The 26182-nt window shown below is 39.0% G+C and overlaps 1 long non-coding RNA gene across 2 annotated transcripts in view; it reads right to left on the reverse strand.

Annotated features, from left to right (window-relative positions):
- The window catches only part of LOC124553932, a 44347-nt gene that overhangs the window by 12003 nt on the left and 6162 nt on the right, over nucleotides 1–26182 (reverse strand). For both annotated transcript variants that reach the window (XR_006968172.1, XR_006968173.1), the window contains exons 2-3: nucleotides 23875–23916; nucleotides 2135–2203 (exon numbers count right to left, since the gene is read on the reverse strand). This is a non-coding gene — a long non-coding RNA (uncharacterized LOC124553932). The remainder of the gene's footprint in view (nucleotides 1–2134; nucleotides 2204–23874; nucleotides 23917–26182) is intronic.

Consider the following 26182-nt stretch of genomic DNA (forward strand, 5'->3'; position numbering starts at 1 on the left):
TTTTAGTGTGTTACCTTCCAAGATATATCAAAGACAAATACACTGATTGGTTGGTTGATTAGGGGGAAGGGACCAAACAGCGAGATCATCAGTCCCATCGGATAGGTGAAGGGTGGGGAAGTCGGCCATGCCCTTTTATAAGGAACCATCCCAGCATCTGCCTGAAGCGATTTAGGGAAATTATGGGAAACCTAGCCAATGGCCTTGCTGCTGTCATTAACACCGGTTCCCGTCAGGTCACCGAAGTTAAGCCCTTTAGGGCTTGGCTAGTACTCGGATGGGTGACCATCTGGTCTGCCGAGCCCTGTGGGCAAGCGGGGTGCACTCAGTCCTTGTGAGGCAAACTGAGGAGCTACTTGATTGAGAAGTACTGGCTTCCGTCTCGTAAACTGACATACGGCCGGGAGAGCGGTGTGCTGACCACGTGCCCCTCCATATCCGCATCCAGTCATGCCTGTGGGCTGAGGATGGCACGGCGGCCGTTCGGTACCGTTGAGCCTTCCGAGGCCTGTTCGGAGAGTTTTTTTTTATGGAAAACCTAAATCAGAATGGCCAGACGCAGGCCTGAACCGTCGTCCTGCCGAATGGGAGACCAGTGTGCTAACCACTGTAAGGTGTTACTCGGTCTAATATGCTGTAAATATTTAAATAATGGCATAAATGGCTGGTCTTCTAGATTCAAAATTTTTCTACACGGCTGTCCCTCAAAGTGTTAAGTTTTGAGTGACAGTCAAACGCTCTGTGATTTAAGAAATTAATCACAGATTCTCACATGCGACGTAAGTCATCTTGCTTAATAGGAAATTTACTTCGTAAATAATGCTTCTCAAACCACCATCCTCAATATTTTCCCATGACCTGTTATAAAAGTAAACTTTTGTGACATCATACTCATTGAAAGCAGTTTGTTGTTACAATATATAACACAGTTTTCATCCTAAAGCCTTCAACACATTTTGCTGTTGGCAGACACTTGTGTGTGCACTTTGTTTTGTAGAAAATGGCGCACTTTCTTTGCAACTAAAATTTCATTTTGGTGTTATTCTCTCATTTATGTTTTCTTTCTGCAATATTATCCTGCTGTAGTGGGCCGAAGTAAAATTTTTGTTACGAATATCAGTTCTTACTCGTCAAAATTACAAAAATTTAACTGGAAACTAAAACAATGAAAAATTATCAGAAATCTTAAAGATTCCTGTGTTCTCCCAAGATTTCCCAGTAGCCTGGGGTATATACACCCTGTGTCTATCCAGCAGCCTTGTTTCAACTTCAGTCTTTCACTGTAGCAGATATGATATGAAACTGTATCCATACAGCTTCTCCGCGATAGCTATAAGGAACAGAAGTAATATTTATTCCTTGAGAAAAACTTTCAATACCCAATATTGCATAAATTAGTCTTTATTGTGGACAACCGGTTTTGACAGTTCTAACTGTCATCCTCTGGTCTTCAAAAAAAGTTTGTTATGAAACATGTTCCACTGTGAGCTTGTACCTTATGCCACACTGTCATTGCACTGCTTAAAATGCAGGACATTATACATAATTTAGTCAAAAATAAAACCATTTACAGTTAAAAAGCATCTCGTGCACACAAGCACGTTTGCATAAGTACTGCTCGCGGAGGCTTGTTAATTCTTGAAGCACATAATATACAGCAAAATGCACATCTGTTTATGTTTGCAGGAATGTTCCACACATTGTGGATCCACACCTCAGCCGAAGTATACGGTGCAACTACAGTTTAATGTATACTGTACATTTTAAGACTTAACGAGCTTCTGCGAGTGCTATGTATGTGAACATGCTCGTGTGCACAAGCTGCTTTTTTAACTGTAAATGGTTTTGTTTTTGAAAAACCTATGTATAATGTGTTGGGTTTTATCCATAAGCTACAAATTCACAATGGCACGTGTTTCATCACAGAAATTTCTTAAGACCAGAAAACGACAGCTCCAACTGTTGAAACCGACTGTTAACAATACAGACTAACTTCTGTGATCTTTGCTAATGAAACCTTTTTCTCCCTCACGAAACACAGACTGTGTCATCCAAGTTCTCAACATGACAGAATTCAGTCAATATTCACATAACTGCAGTGCATACTCGACAGTCAATGTTTCAGAATACTTACAAACTGCACTTCTTTGACAAATGTCTGGACTGATGGAAGTGGTACAACTTCATCTCATTGGCCAGGTATCTGAAAGCGGAAAAAAAGGTCACTCAATTATCTGTCCTCTTTTCTTTATTTCCTCCTTTTTTTCTTTAAATTAGTTTTATTCGCTTAGCCATCTTACAAATGGTTTTGTTGTTCTTTTTTTTTCTCTTTCTTTAAAAAAAAAATCAACATTACACAATATTATAAGGGCATTTAGATATGAAGTTACAAATTCTCTTACACAGTGTTCAATGGGTACAGTGGACAAGAATGACTGTTGTTATTGTCAAAAGTATGATCATATGGTGTATAAAGTGAAACTTGAGACTGGATTGAGGACTTTTTGGTAGGGAGAACATAGCGTATGATCTCGGATGGAGAGTCATCATCAGATGTAAAGTAACTTCGGGTATGCCCCAGGGAAGTTTGTAGGGACCCTTGCTATATGTGTTGTACATTAATGACCTTTTAGACAATATTAATATAACAATGGAAATAATCAATTATTGATAATACAATGTAATGCCACTGGCTCTGAAAGCTTGCAAAAGTCAAATCCTTTTGTGTGTGTGTTCCCCTGCCGGCGCTTGGTGAGTAGGCAATATTAATAGTAACATCAGACTTTTTGCAGATGCTGCAGTTACCTATGTTGGAGTACTGTCTGAAAGAAGCTACATAAATATTCAGTGAGATCTTAACGAGATTGCAAAGAGGTGCAAAGATTGGAAACTTGCTTTAAAGGTTCAGAAGTGTAAAATTTTGCACTTCACAAAATGAAAAAAATGTAGAATCCTACGACTACAACATCAGTGAGTTACTGTTGGGAATCAGCCAGCTCATACAAATACCTGGGTGCAACACTTTGTACGGATATGAAATGGAATAATCACAAAGGTTCAGTCACGGGTAAAGCAGATGGCAGGATCCTGGGGAAGTTAATCAGTCTACAAAGGAGATTGCTTGCAAATCACTCGTGCAACTGGTTCTAGAATATTGATCATGTGTGTGGGCTCCATACCAGAAAGGACTAACGAGGGATAATGAATGTGTACAGAGAAGGGCTGTACAAATGGTCACAGATTTGTTTAATCCATGGGAGTGTGTCACAGATATACACAAGGAACTGAAATGGCAGACTCTTGAGGATATACATAAACTATCCCAAGAAAATCTATTAAGAATGCTTCAAGAACCAGCTTTAAATGATAACTCTAGGGATATACTACAACCCGCTATGTATTGCTCACACAGGGATCGTGAGGATAAGATTAGAATAATTACTGCATGCACAGAGGCATTCAAACAGCCATTCTTCCCATGCTACTTATGTAAATGGAACAGGAAGAAACCCTAATAACTGATACAATGGGACATGCCCTCTGTCATGCACCTCACAATGGTATGCAGAGTGTAGATGTTGATGTAGGTGTCGATGACAAGTACGACAGCCAGTAGTCTGATTGGCACCATTTAATTGTTGAAATATTCTTCTTATATTGCATAGGTTTCTTCCATCTCATTTTACACTAAAAATCCTGAACTTACAGGACTGAATATTTTAGTTGCTCTGATAAAGACACTGACATATCTAAGGCAAGGCTTATCATTCTCATAACAAGCCAGCTGATTACTCACCACTGCACAGTTATTTATTTATGCAAGTCCTCTATTGAACAAATTTTGAAATGTACAAGTACTGTCTACCAATTATAAAGCAACATATTTTACACGCTCAATGCACTGTAACATAAAACTTGACTATAAACAATATTTTTAGCTTCCTCTCTGGGAGAAGAATACATAAATTTTTGGGCAAATTTATTTTTACAGAAGCAACACGTTGCTGTCGGGGTCATCAATCTCGACACTGGTCTGATGGACATCTCCATGCTACTTTATCCTGTGCAAGCCTCTTCATCTCATACTAACTACTGCAGCCTACATCTTTCTGAACCTGCTTACTGTATTCCTCTCTTGGTCTCCCTCTACGATTTTTACCCACCACACTTTAGTGATCCCTTGATGTCTCAGAATGAGTCCCCTCAACTGATCCCTTCTTTCAGTCAAATTGTGCCTTTCAGTCAAGTTGTGCCGCAAACTTCTTTTCTCCCCAACTCTGTCCAGTACCCCCTCATTAGTTACGCATCTAATCTTAAGCATTCATGTGTAGCACCACATTTCAAAAACTTCTATTCTTGTCTAAACTGTTTACAGTTCATTTTTCACTGCCCTACATGGCTACACTTGAGACAAATATTTTCAGAAAAGATTTCCTAACACTTAAATCTGTATTCGATGTTAACAAATTTCTCTTTTTCAAAAAATGCAACAATGGAAAATCCAGGATGGAATGTAACAATATTATGAAAAGCAAAGTTGCTACTCACCATATATTAGATATGCTTTATTTTCTTGTGACAGTCTTTTTTTCTTTGTGCCTATTTGTGGCTCAGCATCTCCACTGTGTGGTGAGTAGCAACTTTCCTTTTCATAATCTTCTTCAGAAAACCTTTTCTTGCCATTGCCAGCCAACATTTTATATCCCCTCTACTATGACAGTCTTCAGTCATTTTTCTGCCCAAATAGCAAAACTTATCTACTACTTTCAGTGTCCTGCTTCCTAATCTAATTTTCTCACCATCACCTGATTTAATTTGACTAAATTTAATTTCCTCACAATTGCCTGATTTAATTTGATCATATTCCACTATCCTTGTTTTGCTTTTTTTGCTGTTCATTGTACATTCCACTCATTTCGTTAAACTCCTCTTCCAAGTACTTTCCTGTTTCTGACAGAATTGCAATCTCATTGACAAAGTTCAAGGTCTTTACTTCTTCTCCTTGGACTTTAATTCCTACTCCTAATTTTTCTATGGTTTTCTTTACTGCTTGTTCAACGTACAGACTAAATAACATCAGGGGTAGGCGACAACATTGTCTCACTCCCTTCCCAACTACTCCTTCCCTTTGATGCCCCTAGACTTTTATAATTGCTCTCTGGTTTTCTGTATAAGTTGTAAATAGCCCTTTTCTCCCTGTATTTTATCACCACTACCTTCAGAATTTCAAAGGGAGTATTCCAGTCAACAGTGTCTAAGTCTACAAATGCTATAAATGTATGTCTGACTGTCCTTAACCTATCTTCTAAGATAAGTTATAGGCCTCGTGCGTGCCTACATTTCTCCGAAATCCAAACTGATCCTCCCCGATGTTGGCTGCTACCAGTTTCCCCATTCTACTGCAAATAATTCCTGTTAGTATTTTACAACTATTACTTGTTGTTGTTATGGTCTTCAGTCCTGAGACTGGTTTGATGCAGCTCTCCATGCTACTCTACCCTTTGCAAGCTTCTTCATCTCCCAGTATCTACTGCAGCCTACATCCTTCTGAATCTGCTTAGTGTATTCATCTCTTGGTCTCCCCCTACGATTTTTACCCTCCACGCTGCCCTCCAATACCAAATTGGTGATCCCTTGATGCCTCAGAACATGTCCTACCAACCGATCCCTTCTTCTGGTCAAGTTGTGCCACAAACTTCTCTTCTCCCCAATCCTATTCAATACTTCCTCATTAGTTATGTGATCTACCCAACTAATCTTCAGCATTCTTCTGTAGCACCACATTTCGAAAGCTTCTATTCTCTTCTTATCCAAACTATTTACCGTCCATGTTTCACTTCCATACATGGCTACATTCCATACAAATACTTTCAGAAACGACTTCCTGACACTTAAATCTATACTCGACGTTAACAAATTTCTCTTCTTCAGAAACGCTTTCCTTGCCATTGCCAGTCTACATTTTATATCCTCTCTACTTCGACCATCATCAGTTATTTTGCTCCCCAAATAGCAAAACTCCTTTACTACTTTAAGTGTCTCATTTCCTAATCTAATACCCTCAACATCACCCGACTTAATTCGACTACATTCCATTATCCTCGTTTTGCTTTTGTTGATGTTCATCTTATATCCTCCCTTCAAGACACCATCCATTCCGTTCAACTGTTCTTCCAAGTCCTTTGCTGTCTCTGACAGAATTACAATGTCATCGGCGAACCTCAACGTTTTTATTTCTTCTCCATGGATTTTACTACCTACTCCGAATTTTTTTTTTTTTCCTTTACTGCTTGCTCAATATACAGATTGAATAACATCGGGGAGAGGGTCCAACACTGTCTTACTCCCTTCCCAACCACTGCTTCCCTTTCATGTCCCTCGACTCTTATAACTGCCATCTGGTTTCTGTACAAATTGTAAATAGCCTTTCGCTCCCTGTATTTGACCCCTGCCACCTTCAGAATTTGAAAGAGAGTATTCCAGTCAACATTGTCAAAAGCTTTCTCTAAGTCTACAAATGCTAGAAACGTAGGTTTGCCTTTCCTTAATCTTTCTTCTAAGATAAGTTGTAAGGTCAATATTGCCTCACGTGTTCCAGTATTTCTACGGAATCCAAACTGATCTTCCTCAAGGTCGGTTTCTACTAGTTTTTCCATTCGTCTGTAAAGAATTCACGTTAGTATTATGCAGCTGTGGCTTATTAAACTGATTGTTCGGTAATTTTCACATCTGTCAACACCTGCTTTCTTTGGGATTGGAATTATTATATTCTTCTTGAAGTCTGAGGGTATTTCGCCTGTTTCATAGATCTTGCTCACCAGATGGTAGAGTTTTGTCAGGACTGGCTCTCCCAAGGCCGTCAGTAGTTCCATTGGAATGTTGTCTACTCCGGGGGCCTTGTTTCGACTCAGGTCTTTCAGTGCTCTGTCAAACTCTTCATGCAGTATCGTATCTCCCATTTCATCTTCATCTACATCCTCTTCCATTTCCATAATATTGTCCTCAAGTGCATCGCCCTTGTATAGACCCTCTATATACTCCTTCCACCTTTCTGCTTTCCCTTCCTTACTTAGAACTGGGTTTCCATCTGAGCTCTTGATGTTCATACAAGTGGTTCTCTTATCTCCAAAGGTCTCTTTAATTTTCCTGTAGGCAGTATCTGTCTTACCCCTGGTGAGATAAGCCTCTACATCCTTACATTTTTCCTCTAGCCATCCCTGCTTAGCCATTTTGCACTTCCTGTCGATCTCATTTTTGAGGCGTTTGTATCCCTTTTTGCCTGCTTCATTTACTGCATTTTTATATTTTCTCCTTTCATCAATTAAATTCAATATTTCTTCTGTTACCCAAGGATTTCTACTAGCCCTCGTCTTTTTACCTACTTGATCCTCTGCTGCCTTCACTACTTCATCCCTCAAAGCTACCCATTCTTCTTCTACTGTATTTCTTTCCCCCATTCCTGTCAATTGTTCCCTTATGCTCTCCCTGAAACTCTGTACAACCTCTGGTTCTTTCAGTTTATCCAGGTCCCATCTCCTTAAATTCCCACCTTTTTGCATTCTCTTCAGTTTTAATCTACAGGTCATAACCAATAGATTGTGGTCAGAGTCCACATCTGCCCCTGGAAATGTCTTACAATTTAAAACCTGGTTCCTAAATCTCGGTCTTACCATTATATAATCTATCTGATACCTTCTAGTATCTCCAGGGTTCTTCCATGTACACAACCTTCTATCATGATTCTTAAACCAAGTGTTAGCTATGATTAAGTTGTGCTCTGTGCAAACCTCTACCAAACGGTTTCCTCCTTCATTTCTTCCCCCCAATCCATATTCACCTACTACGTTTCCTTCTCTCCCTTTTCCTACACTCGAATTCCAGTCACCCATGACTATTAAATTTTCGTCTCCCTTCACAATCTGAATAATTTCTTTTATTTCATCATACATTTCTTCAATTTCTTCGTCATCTGCAGAGCTAGTTGGCATATAAACTTGTACTACTGTAGTAGGTGTGGGCTTCGTATCTATCTTGGCCACAATAATGCGTTCACTATGCTGTTTGTAGTAACTTACCCGCATTCCTATTTTGTTATTCATTATTAAACCTACTCCTGCATTACCCCTATTTGACTTTGTGTTTATAACCCAACTATTACTTATTAAATGATATTTTGATAATTTTCGCTCCTGTCAGTAGTTACATTCTTTGGAACTGCAATTATTACATTCTAATTGGAGTCTGAGGTTATTTCACCTGTTGCATACATCTTGCACTCCAGATAGAGTTTTGTCAGGTGTGGCTCCCCCAAGGCTACCAGTAGTTGGATCTCGTCTACTCCCAGGACCTTGTTTCGAATTAGGCCTTTCAGTGCTCTCGAATTTGGCTCCCCCAAGGCTATCAGTAGTTGGATCTCATCTACTCCCAGGACCTTGTTTCGAATTAGGTCTTTCAGTGCTCTGTCGAATTCTTCTCATAGTATAGTATCTCCCACCTCATCTGATCTACGTCATTTTCTATTTCTGTAATATTGCCTTCAAGTTCACCTCTCTTGTAGAGACCTTATACATACTCCTCCACCTTTCAGCTTTCCCTTCTTTGCTTACGACTGGTTTTCCATCTGAGGACACACCATATAGTTTTTCAAATAAACCAACTTCCCCACTTGATTATAGTTTCTTGTTTAACACAGACCCTGTATCAACTGGATGCAGTATAAATGTAGGTTTACCTGTGCCTCTTTGTGTTTAGGAAGATGAACAATTTCTCAGAAAATACCACAATAGAAAAAAAGAAAGAAAGAAAAAAGCTTCTACATTTCAACACTTCTAGAACATTTTCCATAACTGTAACTAAAAGTGCAATACATCAGCCCCCAAATACTAACAGACAATAATCAGGGTTGCTACAAATATCCAAGATATTTCCCTGATTTCCGGACAGGTTTTAGCATTTTTCCATGACAAATTTTGAGATCTCAAAGGTAAGTTAAGACATAAGTTGACAATCTGTCTTTGCAGCTATGGTACAATAGTGCAAATGAGGAAATATTTTAAAAAGCTAGCAATCAGATGGGTTTTCCTGATGTGAGCAAAAATCTTAAGTACTAACATCAAACTCTTTTGTAATGAACCGTTTTTAGATGGAGAAACCGAGCCAAATGGTATGTGTGTTTCATTCAGACCACTGATATTATTTTACTTCAATAAAACAAAACACATATTGTGATAAAAATGGATATTTCCTTGGAGTTGCAAGACAGATTTAAAATACCTTCACTGATTTCAGAAATAACCTCAGGAAAAAGCTGGCCACTTGAAAGAAGTGTATAAGGTGGGAAAGAATTGTGTAAAGCAACACTGCAGGGGACCCCCAATGAAATATCGATTCTACAATGTTCGTTATTGTCGGTTATTACCCACTGTGCTATATCTATTATTTTACAGGTATTCAGGGATTTTTCTTTCGAGAAATATACAAGCACAAACCGCCAGCAACTGGCATAATCTTTTTCTTCTTATTTTCCACGCTTTCCAACATATACAGTACTTTTAAGTGCCAAAATGAACTATAACAAATAAAATGTCTATAAAATGCCACACTGTACAACATACTTATGATGAGACAGTCGTAATTCCTGAAGTCCATCGCCCACGGCCTCTGGCCTGCCGGGGATCACCACAGTCCTGGGCCCACGGATAAACCGTGAAAATCCGCTGCATTACGTCACACACAAACAGACCCAGCCTGCGGGCAGGTCGGTGAGACTAGATCCGACAGGCAGGGCCTGCACCTCAGTGGGAACCAAATGGCTTTAGGTCAGCAGGCCCGACCCATTACAGATACCCACAGGAGCAGCCTGCACTTTTGGCCCACACACACACACACACACACACTCATTCTCTCTCTCTCTCTCTCTCTCTCTCTCTCTCTCTCTCTCCACTCAGACACAACTCAGTCACACATAACCTCTGTCTCCGGCCACGGCATCTGTAGTTTCGGAGAATCAGATCCAAATAAACTACTACTACTACTCTTGCCTCCTTGGCAGCTGCTAGGCTAGGGGCAAGAAGTGGTGGCAGCACTGACTGCAAGCTGAGGGGAGTGGTAGGAAGGGAAGGAGCAGTGGGAATGAGAAACTGAGGAAGCGGCGCACACACTCGGCTGCTCCCAGCCGCGATGATGCACGACACCTCAGTAAACACCAACCATTTCATTTTCTGAGACAAAAACCAAATATTTCCAGTGTTTTTTTTCAGATTTCCCTCATGTGTTTGAAATTCCCTGATATTCCCTGATTTCCATAATCTGTGTCAACCCTGATAATATTGGAATTTTCAATGATGTTTACCCAGCCCCCATTTCCGATCCTCCTAGTGATGGTCATAGTAGCCTCTACACCCATTCACAAACTCACAGCCTGTGAGTTCCCTCCGTGTTCTTAAAGCTCACTGAAAATCGAGTGCTGTTTGTCACAACCTTTTTAAAAACTTCAGAGAACACAGATAGCATAGGAATGGGTCTAAAATTCCCCTACATTATCCTTTTCTCAGTTCATACAACTGACCATTCCCAAAGCAAAAATTACAAATGTGGCTAATTACTGGGCTAACATATGTGCCACAGCATTTACATATTCTGCTACACATCCCATTATAATCCACGGAAATCCTTAGTCTTCGTCAATTTAATTAGTGACTCGATCCCCCCGTTGTCAGTACCACAGAGCTGTAATTCATGTAGCAGTCACGGAAAGCCATTTTCTAAGAGTTGAATTACTCCCTACAGAAACTAAGTTTTAATTTAATTCAATAGCTGTTTTTAGAAAGTGACTCTGTAAGTGTAACAAAATAGCAAAGCTATCATAGTTGTGGCACTGCTGTCCACTGACCCTGTGTAATGTGCGTGAATTTTACTGAGAATTTTCCGAGAGGAGAAGAGGAAACTGATTTCGAAATTTAAGTGCCGAGACAAGTCATCCACCAAAAAACAGTTGCGGTTCTACATTAATCCTGACAAGATTTGACTGTATGTTTATTGAACAAAAATTTGGAAATTGGTATGATAAAGATAATATTTGAATAACACAGTTTGGAAATGGTAGGAGTAAACTTAGTAAAGACTTCTAGAAATTTTTGAGGACAATTCTCATGGAGAAACATCAGACTGGCTAACAGTACTTCAAGAATGGATAAAAAACTGTCTCAACCACAATAAAACATTTATTTAAAAGTGTTACCGGTTTCAGTCAGAATGTGACCATCTTCAGACCATTTATATGACGACGGTAGCCGATGGCGCAGTGCTGAACGGGACAGGTGATATGACTCCACAAAGTGAGTTTTTGACATTCATGGAGTAATAACACCAGCTCCATTCACTGCCACTACCTAGCATCGTGGTATAAATCTTTTGAAGATGGTCACATTGCAACCGAAACTGAATAACATTGTAAACAAATGTTTTATTGCGGTCGAAACTGTTTTTAATTCATTTTTAAAGTAAAAGTTTTGTCTACTGTGTGTATTCCAGTGATGTAATGATATAAAAAAATAAGAGAGTTTTACAACAATTATGCAAGAAATGAAAGGATGTTTCAATATTTGTAATTAATAATTTTCAATTGTCTATAATTTAAATGTTAAGCATAAATGACTTTTTGCAACCAAATGTGGTTGACCACAGTGGACTTCTGACTAGGGCAGTTTGCTCAGGTGACTTGCTGAGCCGAGAGCATGTGAAGTGTTTTGGTGTCTTTTGTCAGTGGACGCCAATCTGGTAATGTTGTTTAGGCAGCAAAATGCTACTCGTGCATGAGTGTTGAGTAAAGAATTTTGGAAGTTAATGTTTTAATGTTCAAACTGAAACATATCAGTGTTTCGTTCAGTGGTTCTGAGGTATCAGTAGATGGCATCCTTTTGTGCACGACTTAACTTTTTTTTAGATTCACATATATAGTTTATCCAAAGACTGTAAGTCATTTGGCCTATTTCATTTGTTCTTGTTATAATATTGAACAGGTTCCAGCATCTTGATATAATAAGATCTCATCTTTCATTTTATATTTGGTGTCAACTAATCCTGTGTCGAGGTGTTAGAGCTCGAAATCTGAAATATTGTGAATAAAAGTCTTGTTTACATTCATCAGAATTGCCCCGATTCCAGCTGTTTAAATATATCACTCAATGTATTTTTTTAAAATTCACTGACTGTATTTCATTGGCTACTTGTTTAAAATTAAAATGTGCACTTAAGAACATAACTGCAATGGTGGACAACTGCTCCCCTCCGTAGATGAACTGTCTGCTACTCATTAGGTTGTTCAGTCACCCCTTTGGTGGGGAAGTAAAGTTGGTTCCTTTGGTATGCACATGGGGTACTTATTAGTGCATGCTACTACTGCTTATGTTGCAACTTAAGCACTGTACATATACCTGACTTAACAGTAACAAAATCAGCAGATATGTAGATGGCACATTCATAACATATAATCAAATTGAAGAGCAAATAGAGATGTTGTTATGTAGATTAAACAGCTTTCATAACAACAGCCGTTTCACACAGAGAGAACACCAGAAAGATAACAATATAAACTTCTTTCACATGACAATAACAAATACAAAGCAGACCCTGAACATCAATGTGCACGGAAACCAACACAAACAATCACTGTCACTGCAAATCCCCCCACCACACACACACACACACACACACACACACACACCAACACATGCAAAACAATTTGCATTCACTGCTTTCTTAAACAGAATACAGAAATTCCCAATTTGTGCTGGCGACAATGACCCACAAACACACACAATCAAATAGATTTCACAAAACAATGGCTATGATGAATATGAACTAGGTGCGCTATCACAACACATACCAGAAAACAAAAGCAAACAAACTGACAGGGCCATCAGCCAACATACAAAAACCCAACTGTGTAACTATACCGCAATTCAGAGCCATTTTATACAAAACAGCCAACCTGTTCGAAAGCAGAGGTATCAGGATCATTCCTGCCAACAACAACTTAACTGGTTCATGACATCTCACAATCAACAGAAGAACTGAGCAAATAACAAACTTACAGAGCTATATGCAGTCATTGCAACTACTGTAATACTACAATGATCAAATGGACAGAAATTTTAAAACCCATTTTAAAGAACTTGTTGACCGTTTCAGACTTGATGAACCTAAGAAGTCAGCCACAGCAAAACACATGGACAAAACAGGCCACAGTGTTGCAACAGCATAATTTCAAAAAGAGCTGGAAAATGGCCATCTCGGGGGAAATGGACGAGTCATCCACGTTAAAAGTTGAAAAACAAGATCGTAAATGAAACAGTGGAGTTTAATAACTCACATTTCTTGACCAACTTCAATTCAATAGAAAACATATACACATTAAGATCATATACAAACCTAGGTCCGAGCAACACCATTGAAATTCTTTAAAATAAAATTTTATAGAGTCATTTCTACAATAAAATTGTCACAGTCTCCCATTCTGTAATATATGTTGTCGAGCAATATCAGTGATGTGACAGTATAATATGTAGAATGCATCGCAAGTGACTTCCAACAGCCAGGTAGACATACTGATAGGTAGATCAAAACACAGTCTGTTCTGACTGCCATGTTGCTTTGCTCCACAGTCAAGTTCTTTTGCGATATCGTGTTTCGAGTTACCTTCAGGAATTTGTCAATGATGGCTAACAAATTCATAGAAATGGAGGTTGCTGAACACATCGTAAGAAGACAGCCACTTCAGATGAACAAAGTGAGTTGTTATTTAAAATTTTTCCGTGTGAACAGCAGACCAACAAACAAAGAGGCATTGCCTCTTATTAAGCTATCCTTCTGTTTCTCTGCAGGATGCCCACAGCAGCTGCCAAGACTACACACATAAACTTTAACATCTACGCACCCTTGCGCTAAATATTTTTGTACTGCCACTGCAGCTCAATGATGATGCCTAACTTCAAAGTATGTTGCTAATTAAATAATTTCAGTAGTCAACAAATTTTGTGACTGGTATCAGTATTCCAAAAACCTATTCATATTTAAGAAACACACAGTAGCAAAAAGCCTCGTTGTGTATCATTTCCTGGCCACATACGTGTCTTTGTCGTGTTCGCCATTGTGGGTGCTACACTAGGTTTCTGGTATTCTGGCGACGGGGGCTACGGTTCCCCAGGGAGAGGGCTGAGATATCCATAACCCTTCTACAAGTACAAGCAGAGCGAGGGAAAAATGACTGTCCACATGCCTCCTTAAGGGTCCTAATTTCTCTTATCTTCGTGGTCCTTACATGAAATGTACATTTGTGGCAGTAGGATCAATCTGCAGTCAGCTTCAGATGCCGGTCCTCTAAATATTCTCAACAGTGTTCCTCGAAAACTGGGTTCCAAAAATCTCTAACTCTTCCCTCCAGGGATTCCCATTTGAGTTCAAGTTCCCGAAACATCTCCATAATACTTGCAGGCTGATCGAACCTACTAGTAACAAATCTAGCAGCCCACACCTGCATTGCTCCAATGTATTCATTTAATTCTCCCTGGTGCACATCCCTGGCACTCTAGAATAGGTTACTCAAGAACATGTCGCACTAGCACCCTATATGCTGTCGCCTTTACAGATGAACCACACTTCCCCAAAATTCTCTCTATAAACTCGAGTCAAGCATTTGCCTTTCCTACTACAATCCTTACATGCTCATTCTATTTCAGATCACTTTGCAATGTTACACCTCAATATTTAAACAACATGACTGTCAAGCAATGCACTACTAATGCTATAATCAAACATTACAGGTTTGTTTTTCTTGCTCATTTACATTAACTCATATATTTCTACTTTTAGAGGTAGCTGCTTTTCATCACACCAACTAGAAATATAGTCTAAGTCATACTGTATCCTCCTACAGTCACTCAGTGGTGATACTATCCGATACACTACAGCATCATCTGCTAACAGCCACAGATTGCTGCTCACCCTATCTGCCAGATCATTTTTGTATACAGAAAATAACATAGCTCCTATTACACTTCCCTGGGTCACTCCTGATGACACGCTCATCATTGAGAACAACATACTGTGTTCTGTTACTTATGAGCCACTCATGAGAACCTATTCCATATGCTCGTATCTCCGTTAACAGTCTGTAGTGAGGCACTGTGTCGAATGTTTTTTTAGAAATCTAAGAATATGGAATCTACACCCTGCCCTTCATCCACAGTTCAAAGGATATCATATGGGAAAAGGAAAAGCCAAGTTTCACATGACACATGAGTGATGCTTTCTAAAACTGTGCTGACTGAAGGACAGAAGCATTTCAGTATTCAGGAAATTTATTACATTTGAATTGAAAATACATTCAGGAACTCTGTAGCAAATCAATGTTAAAGATATTAGTCTGTAATTTTGTGGATCGGTTCTTCAAACTTTCTTACATACAGGAGACCTTTACGCTTTTTTCCACTCACTTTGGACTTTGAGTTGGGCAGGAGATTCAAGATAAATGCAAGCTAAGTAGAGAACCAATGCCATAGAGTACTCTTTGAAACCAACCTGGTGACACTTGTTTTCAGCTGTTTCCCTTGTTTCTCTATGCCAGAGGTACACTACCGCTCATTATTTTCGACACACCCTGCTATTTCAGATTTACAACACAAATCGAACATCATTTCTCACAAAATATTATTATATTAACTTCCACATATATAATACAATCGCAATCATTATATTTCACTTTCATTAAAGTACCCTCCTTTGGATTTAATGAATGTCTCACAAAGTCGAAGCATGCGGTCAATCAGTTTTTGTAGGTATTGTGGATCTATATGATTCCACACATCCTTAACAATACTCCAGAGATATTCCTTGCTGGATATATTAACTTCTATGATATATCTGTACACTTCATCCCAGACTATTTCAATGGGATTACAATCAGGGCTTTGAGACAGCCATACCATATCATTCAGTACTTTCTGATCTTCCTTTGATGCAAAGTAGTTCTACAGTATGCTGACCAATGTTTTGGGTCATTATCCTGTCTTAAGGTGAACCCTTTCCCTATTAAGTGCAATCCACTTCATATTGCCCGATACTGAAGTATGCAGTGGTACTGCTTCTGATCCATACACCCCTCTATTTTCACTATGTCACCAACTCTATCCCCAGAAAAACATCCCCAAACCATAATAGAACCTCCACTGTGTTTAACTGTAGGTAGAACACACTTCTGGACTACCGTTTGCCCTACAAATCGGCGAACAAATATTATCCTTCTGGTTCCAAAAATCTCTAACTCTGATTCATCGGTGAATAACACCTTCAGCCACTCTTCCAGTGTCCAACTACGGTGTTTTCTAGTCCATTCAAATCTCTTCTGTTTATCTATGGGCCTTAGAAGGGGTTTCCTTACTATGACATATCCTTTCAACCCGATTTCAGTCAGTCTCCTTTTTACTATTGCAACAGATATTGTTGTCGTGTTCACTTCTACCAATTCTGCATGAATTTGGGGCGCTGTTTTAAATCTGTTTCTCTTACTGGTAATTCTGATATATTTATCTCACTTTTGGTTGTTTTACGAGGTCGTCCTGGTCATGGTATGTCCTTATTGCTACCTATTGTCTCCTGGCAGTGAAAGGTGTGTTGCACTCCCCCTACAGACACACTACACTGTTTCACAATTTGGCAAATAGAGAAACCTGCTTGGCTAAGTGCTACAATACCAGCCAGTTTTTCTATGGACATCTCCACTCGTGAAGCCATACTAGCAGTGTGCACACTTCAATGTCACGAAGGAACTGAAATGCAGGAACCACACGTTACGTATCTTAGCAACGCTTGTCATTCGCTGCGGACATCACATCACTACAGGGAAAATGCAGGTCCATTAATGCGGCATCTGTCGCCAAATAGGTAAACAAACGTATCAGATAGGTACATAATATTTATGTATACAACATTGTTTGTTGGATACTGTTGTATCTCTATGACCACAAACAAAAATCATGACATGTGTACAACTGTTGTACTATTTCTTTGCTTCGTCAACCGTACCCACGGTATTAGACCTTATCTACAGAATCTAGATGTCATTCATTGGGTGTACTGAAATTAATTAGCAGTAGTGTATCTGTTATTGTATCTTCCATATGAGGGTCTGTGCAGTGGTCAAACTATCTTCGAATGATTCTAAAACCGTCCTTATACAGGACCAGACAACTTCTCCATCACACTCTAATTAAAACTCAATCGAGAAAATATTCTTATCAATGTCTCTTCGATATATGTCCCACGAATTACTGAGCAGTACGTGTTGTTAGTGGGTGTCAATAAAAGGCAATGGAAATGCCTGAATTCTGTTGCTTAAATCGATTGGGTGAAAGCAGTTCGCAATTCTTGAAATCGAGGAGTCGGCCGATAGCATTTGTAGGGTTTGGAGGAGGAGGCTAGTGCTGTCTGGGGTGGAGCTGGTGTTCCAAAGTATTCACCATCAACAGTTACCTTCCAATCCTGGAAAGACTACAACAACAGGAGGTGTATTTCTGAGTGTGGGTGTGAATTCTGTCCAGTCATTTTGTGAACACACATACATTACATATGCGCATGCCTTATATCACATAGCAGATCCATAAATTCCAACTGTTTTCATGGAACCTGAGTGTGGTATTTTTCTGCAACTTTTTTCTTTCTGACTCTAAACTGTTCACCATTTTTGTCTTTGTGTATATTTTTGACACAAGTTGGTATGAACCAGCTGCAGTTGGTGTCATAAGTGTATGCTACGTACACAATCCAGTCCCACTGTTGAATCTCGGATTTATTCCCGACTGTAGTTAGATATGGGGCTTTCTGGAGACTTCTCACATTGTTGGGAGGTGAAGGCTATTTTAAAATGAAGACTGAAAAAGCCATTATTCAACTGAGATTCGATCCCACACCTCTCGGTTTTTAGGCATGCACTTTACCATTAAACCACCAGGTCCAACATGTGCTTGGATAGTTCACCTACAGATTGCAAATATATATATATAAAAAATGTGACATATATGGTGATATCTTTTGATTGCAATTAATTAGAAACTTAAATTATTTACACAGTCAAGGAACCATAGAGCTTAGTACTTGACATAACTTTCATTGTCATACCAATACCTGCTCCTGAGGAAAAGGTGTCTTGACAGGCAGGAGAACAGCAGACTGGGGCCAATAAATAGCAAAAAAATATTGTTTTATGTGACACAGTAAGAACTCAAGAGTTTCTGGATTTTATTCCTTTACTTGTACTGTGAAACCGTGCTTCTTGCCAAATTTTACTATTGTAAGTCAATGTAAAGCACGCTATAGGATTTCGCGAGTGGGTTTGTGGGTGTCAAATATGCGAAATAAGTGGCCATACTACACTGACTTGGAGAAGCTTAAATATTTTACATTGCCATGAAACCATAGTAGCTGACAAAAAATTTCAACTTGGTACACTTGATACCTGTACCCATTCCCGGAAAAAAGGAGTCTCAACAGATGGATCAATGTTGGGGCCACTCCTGTTCCTTATTTATATAAATGATATGCCCTCCAGTATTACGGGTAACTGGAATTGTAAACCCTGACCTTGGTCAGACACTTAATCATTGATCAGATAATCAAACAAATGTGAGGAGTCTTCTATTAAAAGAATCCACCGGTTTGGACAGTCACGTAGAGATTATCCAGGCGAAGACACCATTCGGATACGGTGGGGTGTCACGTAGAGTACAAAGGCGAGTCTGAGCACCTAGCGATGCACTGAATGAACAAACAAGCAACATATTCCACATAAGAAGGTGCTAAAATTAATTCTTTAAGGAAAGTTGGTAAATTGAAACATTTAACAGATGTCTTAGATCAACAGAACATAGTTATCACAGCCCTTCAAGAGTTAACCGGGACACTATCGAATCAGGGGGATATCGAATTTATAAGGGACCACCAGGAGAAAGGGTAATAGAAAATCTTTCCCAATTTGGTGCGGGTTTCTTGGTACACAATAGAATATTTGATTCCATTGACGATCTTTCGTCCAATTCCTCAAAATGGCATTATTAAGGTGGAAAACAAAAGATACACACTGATAAATATTCATGCTCCAACTAATGTTAAAAATAGAACTGACAAGGATGGAACAGAAAAATTCTAGGATGAACTTGATCAACTAGTAAGGACCATACTAGAAACTAACATTAAAATTCTGCTTGGAGACTGTAATGCGAAGACAAGACGAGAGAAGGAATTTCGAAGGTGTGGTGGGGCGATGGCCAGCTCATAAACTTATGAACAGCAATGAGGAATGATTAATTAAATTTTATGCTACAAATGGATTGGTGTTTAAGACAACAAGGTTTAAGAGAAGATCACATAAGTTAATGACATGGAAATGTCCTAACGTCAAGCTAGTAGAGTTCCAGATAGATGTGGTGATGGATCAGAAATACCATAAGGAAGTCTATTTTAAGTGCTGCATGGCGTTGATGTTTATTCAGACCACCACATTTCTAAAATTAAAATCTAACTGACACCTAAAAGAAAAAGCAAACCTCAAAAGTTAGATACAAAAAGAACATATGATCCTAGTTATAATATTAATAATCAAATATATTACGAGAGATCAAGAATACCTTTAAGTGACAATCTAGAAGCCACTGTCAATTGAGTAAAAGCCTTAGCTGAAGAAGTAGCTCCTGTATGGAAACGCAAGAAACATGCTTGGTGGAATGAGGAATGCGATGTAGTGATTCAATGTAAACATAAGACCTGGTTAAATTACCAACAAAAGAGAACTGAAAGCTCCAGGGAGGAATTAATAAATGCTAGATGATCAACTGCCAAAGAAATCAGTTGTTTCAAAAGGCAATTTCATAAGGAATCGCTAAACATCTATTGAGGATGCTTTCAATCACCACAAAACCAGTCATTACTAACAGACATTCAAACAGTACCAGTCGAAATACACTCCACCTAGTCTTATGATGAAGGATACAAACGGAAAGGTAGCACACAACAATTATGACAATTCAATGATATTGGCTAAATATTTCAAACAGTTACTAAATAGTGTGGAACCTGAACATCATTCTGAATCTGACCCCTATCCAAGAAACAAAACACATTTAGAAAGACTTATACCACCACTTCCAGATGAAGTACAAGCAGCGATTAACTCACTTCGGAATTATAAAGCAGCAGGTGAGAACCAACTAGTGGCAGAACTTTGGAAATATGCAAATGTACAAATTATCCTGAACTTAAACATCTTACTGACATTTGGAATACTGAGAAGTTACCAGAGGAATGGAATGTTGCGATAATCCATCCACTACACAAAAAAGGAGATAGATTGGATCCAAATAATTATATGGGTACATCCTGTCTGGATATTACTTATAAAATTTCTTCCAAGGTTCTGTATTTCAGAATTCATGAACAGCTTGATGGTGAACTAGGCGAATATCAAGGAGGCTTTCGTCCAGGACGAAGCTGTCCTGATCAAATTATTAGTCTCATATGGATAATGAAACATCGAAGGGTCAGGGACAAGAAGCTAGTGATCACGTTTGTCGATTTTAAAAAGGCCTACGATAGTATCCCTCGTGAATCTCTACTGTCAATTCTTAAAGAATTTGGTTTACATCAGAAACGTGTCAACCTCGTTGCAGTCACCCTTCAAAATACTAAAGCTAGAGTAAGGTTCGGAAATGAATTCTCTAACCCTTTTGAGATCCATACTGGCCTATGACAAGGCAATGGCTTGTCTCCATTATTGTTCTATTGGGTGCTGGAGAAAATCATGTGCAAATGGAACAAGATATGCCCACCACCTGTTAAGACTGGATGAAAGATTCGACTTAACTGCCTTGCATTTGCATATGATTTGGCACTGTTAGCAAACAATATTAATGAAGCAAAGGTTCAGACAGAACAAAAAGAACGACTAGTGGCACAGATCGGATTGCAAATTTCGTTTGAGAAAACAGAAATGATGCCCAGCTTTCTCGGTTGACACATACCATATCATACTCCATAATGATCAAAAAATTAAAATAAAGTTTAATAACTTGGTGAGATTATTACCTGGAATGTTAATGAAAGAGCATCAGTAGATAGTAGAACATTAGAACTTCAGTGAGCGCAGAGAACAATGTGGCCACCTACTAAAAACAATCTCTCTCAATAAATGCTAAATTTCGACATTCCTCCTCCATCGTTCAACTGGAAGCAACATATGCAAGCGAAACACTATTCCGACCAAATACTCAAGCAACTGACAAATTGCAGAAAGTTGAGATAAGAATACTCCTAACAATTATCAGCAAGAAACATCAAGTTAATGGGCAGAGGAGACTTTTGCCAAATTCAGTAGTGAATAAAGAAAGTGAATCCATATTTGTTAAAATGCAGAAAATAAGGATTGCATTTTTCGGCCACATATCTCGCCTTCCAAATACTAGAATCCTGAAGCAACTTTTTGACTACTTCTGGAACAGTAAAACCAAAAACATCTGGTTAAAGAAGTACAAAGTGATCTGGATGAACTGAACATCACCACACACCAAATTCAACAAAGTGAAGAGAAACTGCTTCTGAAGAACAAATACACACGGCTGAGATTCAAACCATCAGAATGGAAGAAATATGTCATACCTGCAGAAGAACGAGCAGCCAGATCACTGCGAATGAAGAAGTTTTGGAAAACGAAGAAATTACTGACTGCTAAGACCTAAATTTAATCATTGTAGACTCTGTTGTATTATGTTTGATTTTAGTGCTCCAATGTGGGCATAAACTATGTAAATAAATAAATAATTATGGATAACTCTAAAATATTTCTGTTCCTGATAACACTAGCTTGGTAGTAAAGGATGTTGCGTGCAACATTGGCTCGGTTTCAAATAGTGCAGTTCATGACATAAGTTCATGGCCTGTAGAAAATAAACTAACGCTAAATCACAGTAAGACTCAGTTTTAACAGTTTCTAACACAATTCCACAAAACCTGACATTTTAATTTCACAGAATGGGCATATGATTAGTGAAACTGAACAGTTCAGATTTCTAGGTGTTCAGATAGATAGTAAACTGTCGTGGAAAGCACACGCTCAGGATCTTGTTCAAAGACTTAATGCTGCCATTTTTACGATTCGAATGCAATCTGAATTGAGTGATCTCCCGACATGAAAATTAGTCTACTCTGCTTATTTTCATTCACTTATGTCATATGGTATTATGTTTTTGGGGTAACTATTCCCATTCTAAAAGGATAGTTTTGGCCCAGAAACAGGTGGTTCAAGCAATAAGTCGTGTAAGTTAACGAACCTCTTGTAGACCCCTGTTCACAGGTCTGGGAATTTCGACATTGGCCTCTCAATATACATATTCCTTACTGTCATTTCTTGTTAACAATATTAGCTTATTTCCAAGAATAAGCAGCTTTCACTCAGTTAATACTCGGCAGAAATCAAACCCGCATTTGGATTGGACTCCCTTAACTCTTGTGCAGAAAGGCGTGCAGTATACTGCTGCAACCATTTTCAAGAAGTTACCACTAGAATTCAAAAATCTAGCAGTAATCCATGCGCTTTCAAATCTAAACTAAAGAGTTTCCTCATGGGTCACTCCTCCTATTCTGTTGAGGAGTTCCTTAAAAATTAAGCTGATTCTTACGTTATATTGCTGACTGGGTTTACTGAAACTTATGGCTTGACGTTTTTCAGGCTCATACACATTTTATTTTTATCTGTTATTACTTTTATGTTGTAATGTCATGTACTGACACGTTACAGGACCTTGGAGATTTGCTCCTCAATTTGGTTTTACAGAATAAAATAAAAATGGTCGCACGGGTAGGCAGACAGACGGACGAATAACATAGTGATCCTGTATGGGTTCCATTCTTATCAGCTGAGATACGGAACTCTAGAAATGAGGAATTGTGCAGTTTATTAATAATGTAAGGCACATAGGCCCACATTTTGCATGTATTGTTACATATTAGTACACATATTTTGTTTGTGTTGTATTATTGTTTATTTGAGGTATTCCTTGGGAGACGTGTGGCATTATAATTTTGTCAGCAAATGCCTTTATGTCACACCAAGTACATGACAGAGCTTCCAACTCTACATGGATGTCTTAAGGAGCGCCTCAGAGTAAGAGATATCTAACACTGTCAATGAAAGCTTGGTTGGTTTGTGGGATTAAAGGGACCAGACTGCGTGGTCATCGGTCCCTTTTTCCAAAAAAAATTAAAACCGCCCAAAGAGAATAAAAAAAACAAACAGCAGGAAAGACGTCAGACGACACAGGATGAGAAAGACTCCGACAGAGATCAGACAAAACAAAGTAAAACACACAGAGTGTGACGGTGGTTGGCCGACCATAGAGAAAAAAAAGAGGAAAAGCCAACCACCAAGAACACATTAAAAACTCAGTTTAAAATCAGAGGCTAAAAGCCAGAAGCAACGCTAAAAAAAAAAAAAATCAGTTTAAACTATAAAAAACCCCTGCCCGAATAAAACGCAAAACTAAGTCCACCATGGCAGAGTCATCTAGTAAAAGGGCAGGGAGCATGTCGTCAATGAAAGCTACACGCAAAAATGCTTCTGTAAAAACTTGTACAGAAAAGCTGACAGTGAGTACTAAAAGTTGCTCTGATGTATATACAGAGGTAGCATATAACAAGGTACTCTGTTATCTAATTCTGTCGATAACTATTTCCCAGTATGAAGGAGTAAATAATAATGATAAATAATAGTAAAGAATATAGTGAAAAGGAAAACACTTTAAGAGTAACAAAATTTTAATGGATTTTACATACAGCAGACTCTCTCACATGGCAGTCCTGGAGTGTAACATGAATCTGGAATGGAAGAAATTTGGTTTGACAGTTAAAATAGAAAATAATTACTAACACCTTGCTACACATATTTGTAATCAAAATTTACTATATTTTTGTCATCTCTTGCCTTGGAGTTAGATATCTGGACTGTACTGAAACTTATAATACATGAGGAGACTAAGTATTTGCATCAAGAAATTACTACAGGAATTTATTACCCTTTTCTGTTTGGACTTTGATCGTGTAGCAAATTAATCAAGACTGAAGATTATTTTATTACACCACTGGCCATTAAAATTGCTACATCACGAAGATGACGTGCTACAGGCGCAAAATTTAATCGACCAGAAGAAGATGCTGTGATACGCAAATGATTAGCTATTCAGAGCATTCACATAAGGTTGACGATGGTGGCGACACCTACGACGTGCTGACACGAGGAAAGTTGCCAACCGATTTCTCATACACAAACAGCAGTTTATAAAATAAATAAAATAAATAAATATATTGTTGTTTTGATATTGATTATTCTGTCTATATGATGGTGATTGTGATTGCAATTGTGTTCGCTTATCTGGAACGTGGACGTTTGATTATTCGTTATCAGACGCTTGACAATGGCTTTTTCGTAAAGGCAATGTTACTGGTAGTTGACCGTGAAATAAAACTGAATAATCGGACTTCGTAATTAAATCGTTTCCAAAGACTGCTGCGGTAGGTGCGGACTCATAATCTAAATCTCAATATTACATTAATTTGCCAGCCATGCCAATACGTCGTACAGAGGTGATTGTCTACTAAACATAAAAAAGTTACACAGTTAGTTAAATCAGATATATTCAATGAATAAGCCTACAGTTCATAATCCTACTTACTTTTATAAATATAAATTCTTTACAGAATCGAGTGCCTAGTGTGGTTGCAACTCGCAGTATTCTTCTATAACATGAAATATGGCGGTGTGCCAGACAATAAAAAAATATGTGCTTCTCGAACCACTTCTACCAGAGCTCTCCCTTTCTTAATCAAACATAAGAGTAACGTAATTGAGCTTTTGTTTTATCAGCGACACAGCACTGCAGTTGTGTGCCATAGGCTTTATTTATTTGTCACTGATTATTTATTTAATTAATATTTTGCGTTTCTGCGGAAACTCACGCTCGGCATGCAAATGTGCCTTTATAAGTTGACCGGCGTTGCCTGGTAAAACATTGTTGTGATGCCTCGTGTAAGGAGGAGAATTACGTAGCATCATGTTTCCGACTTTGATAAAGGTCGGATTGTAGCCTATCGCGATTGCGGTTTATCGTATCACGACATTGCTGCCCGTGTTGGTCGAGATCCAATGACGGTTAGCAGAATATGGAATCGGTTGGTTCATGAGGGTAATACGGAACACCGTGCTGGATCCCAACAGCCTAGTATCACTAGCAGTCGACATGACAGGCATCTTATCCGCATGACTGTAGCGGATCGTGCAGCCACGTCTCGATCCCCGAGTCAACAGATGGTGATGTTTGCAAGACAACAAGGATCTGCACAAACAGTTCGACGCAGCAGCATGGACTATCAGCTCGGAGACCACGGCTCCGGTTACCCTTGATGCTACATCACAAGCAGGAGCGCCTGCGGTGGTGTACTCAATGACGAACCTGGGTGCACGAATGGCAAAACGTCATTTTTTTGGATGCGTCCAGGTTCTGTTTACAGCATCATGATAGTCGCATCCGTGTTTGGCGACATCACAGTGAACGCACATTGGAAGCGTGTATTCGTCATCGCCATACTGGCGTATCACCCGGCGTGATGGTATAGGGTGCCATTTGTTACAAGTCTCTGTCACCTCTTGTTCACACTGACGGCACTTTGAACAGTGGACATTTCAGATGTTTCATGGCCCGTGGCTCTACCCTTCATTCGATCCCTGCGAAACACTACATTTCAGCAGGATAATGCACGACCACATGTTGCAGGTCCTGTACGGGCCTTTCTGGATACAGAAAATGTTTGACTGCTGCCCTGGCCAGCACATTCTCCAGATCTCCCACCAACTGAAAACTTCTGGTCAATGTTGGCCGAGCAACTGGCTCGTCACAATGCGCCAGTCACTACTCTTAATGAATTGTGGTATCATGTTGAAGCTGCAGGGGCAGCTGTACCTGTACAAGCCATCCAAGCTCTGTCTGACTCAATGCCCAGGCGTATCAAGGCCGTTATTACGGTCAGAGGTGGTTGTTCTGGGTACTGATTTCTCAGGATCTATGCACCCAAATTGCATGAAAATGTA

The sequence above is a fragment of the Schistocerca americana genome, chromosome 11 (assembly GCF_021461395.2).
Source record: "Schistocerca americana isolate TAMUIC-IGC-003095 chromosome 11, iqSchAmer2.1, whole genome shotgun sequence".
NCBI classification, from domain to species: domain Eukaryota; kingdom Metazoa; phylum Arthropoda; class Insecta; order Orthoptera; family Acrididae; genus Schistocerca; species Schistocerca americana.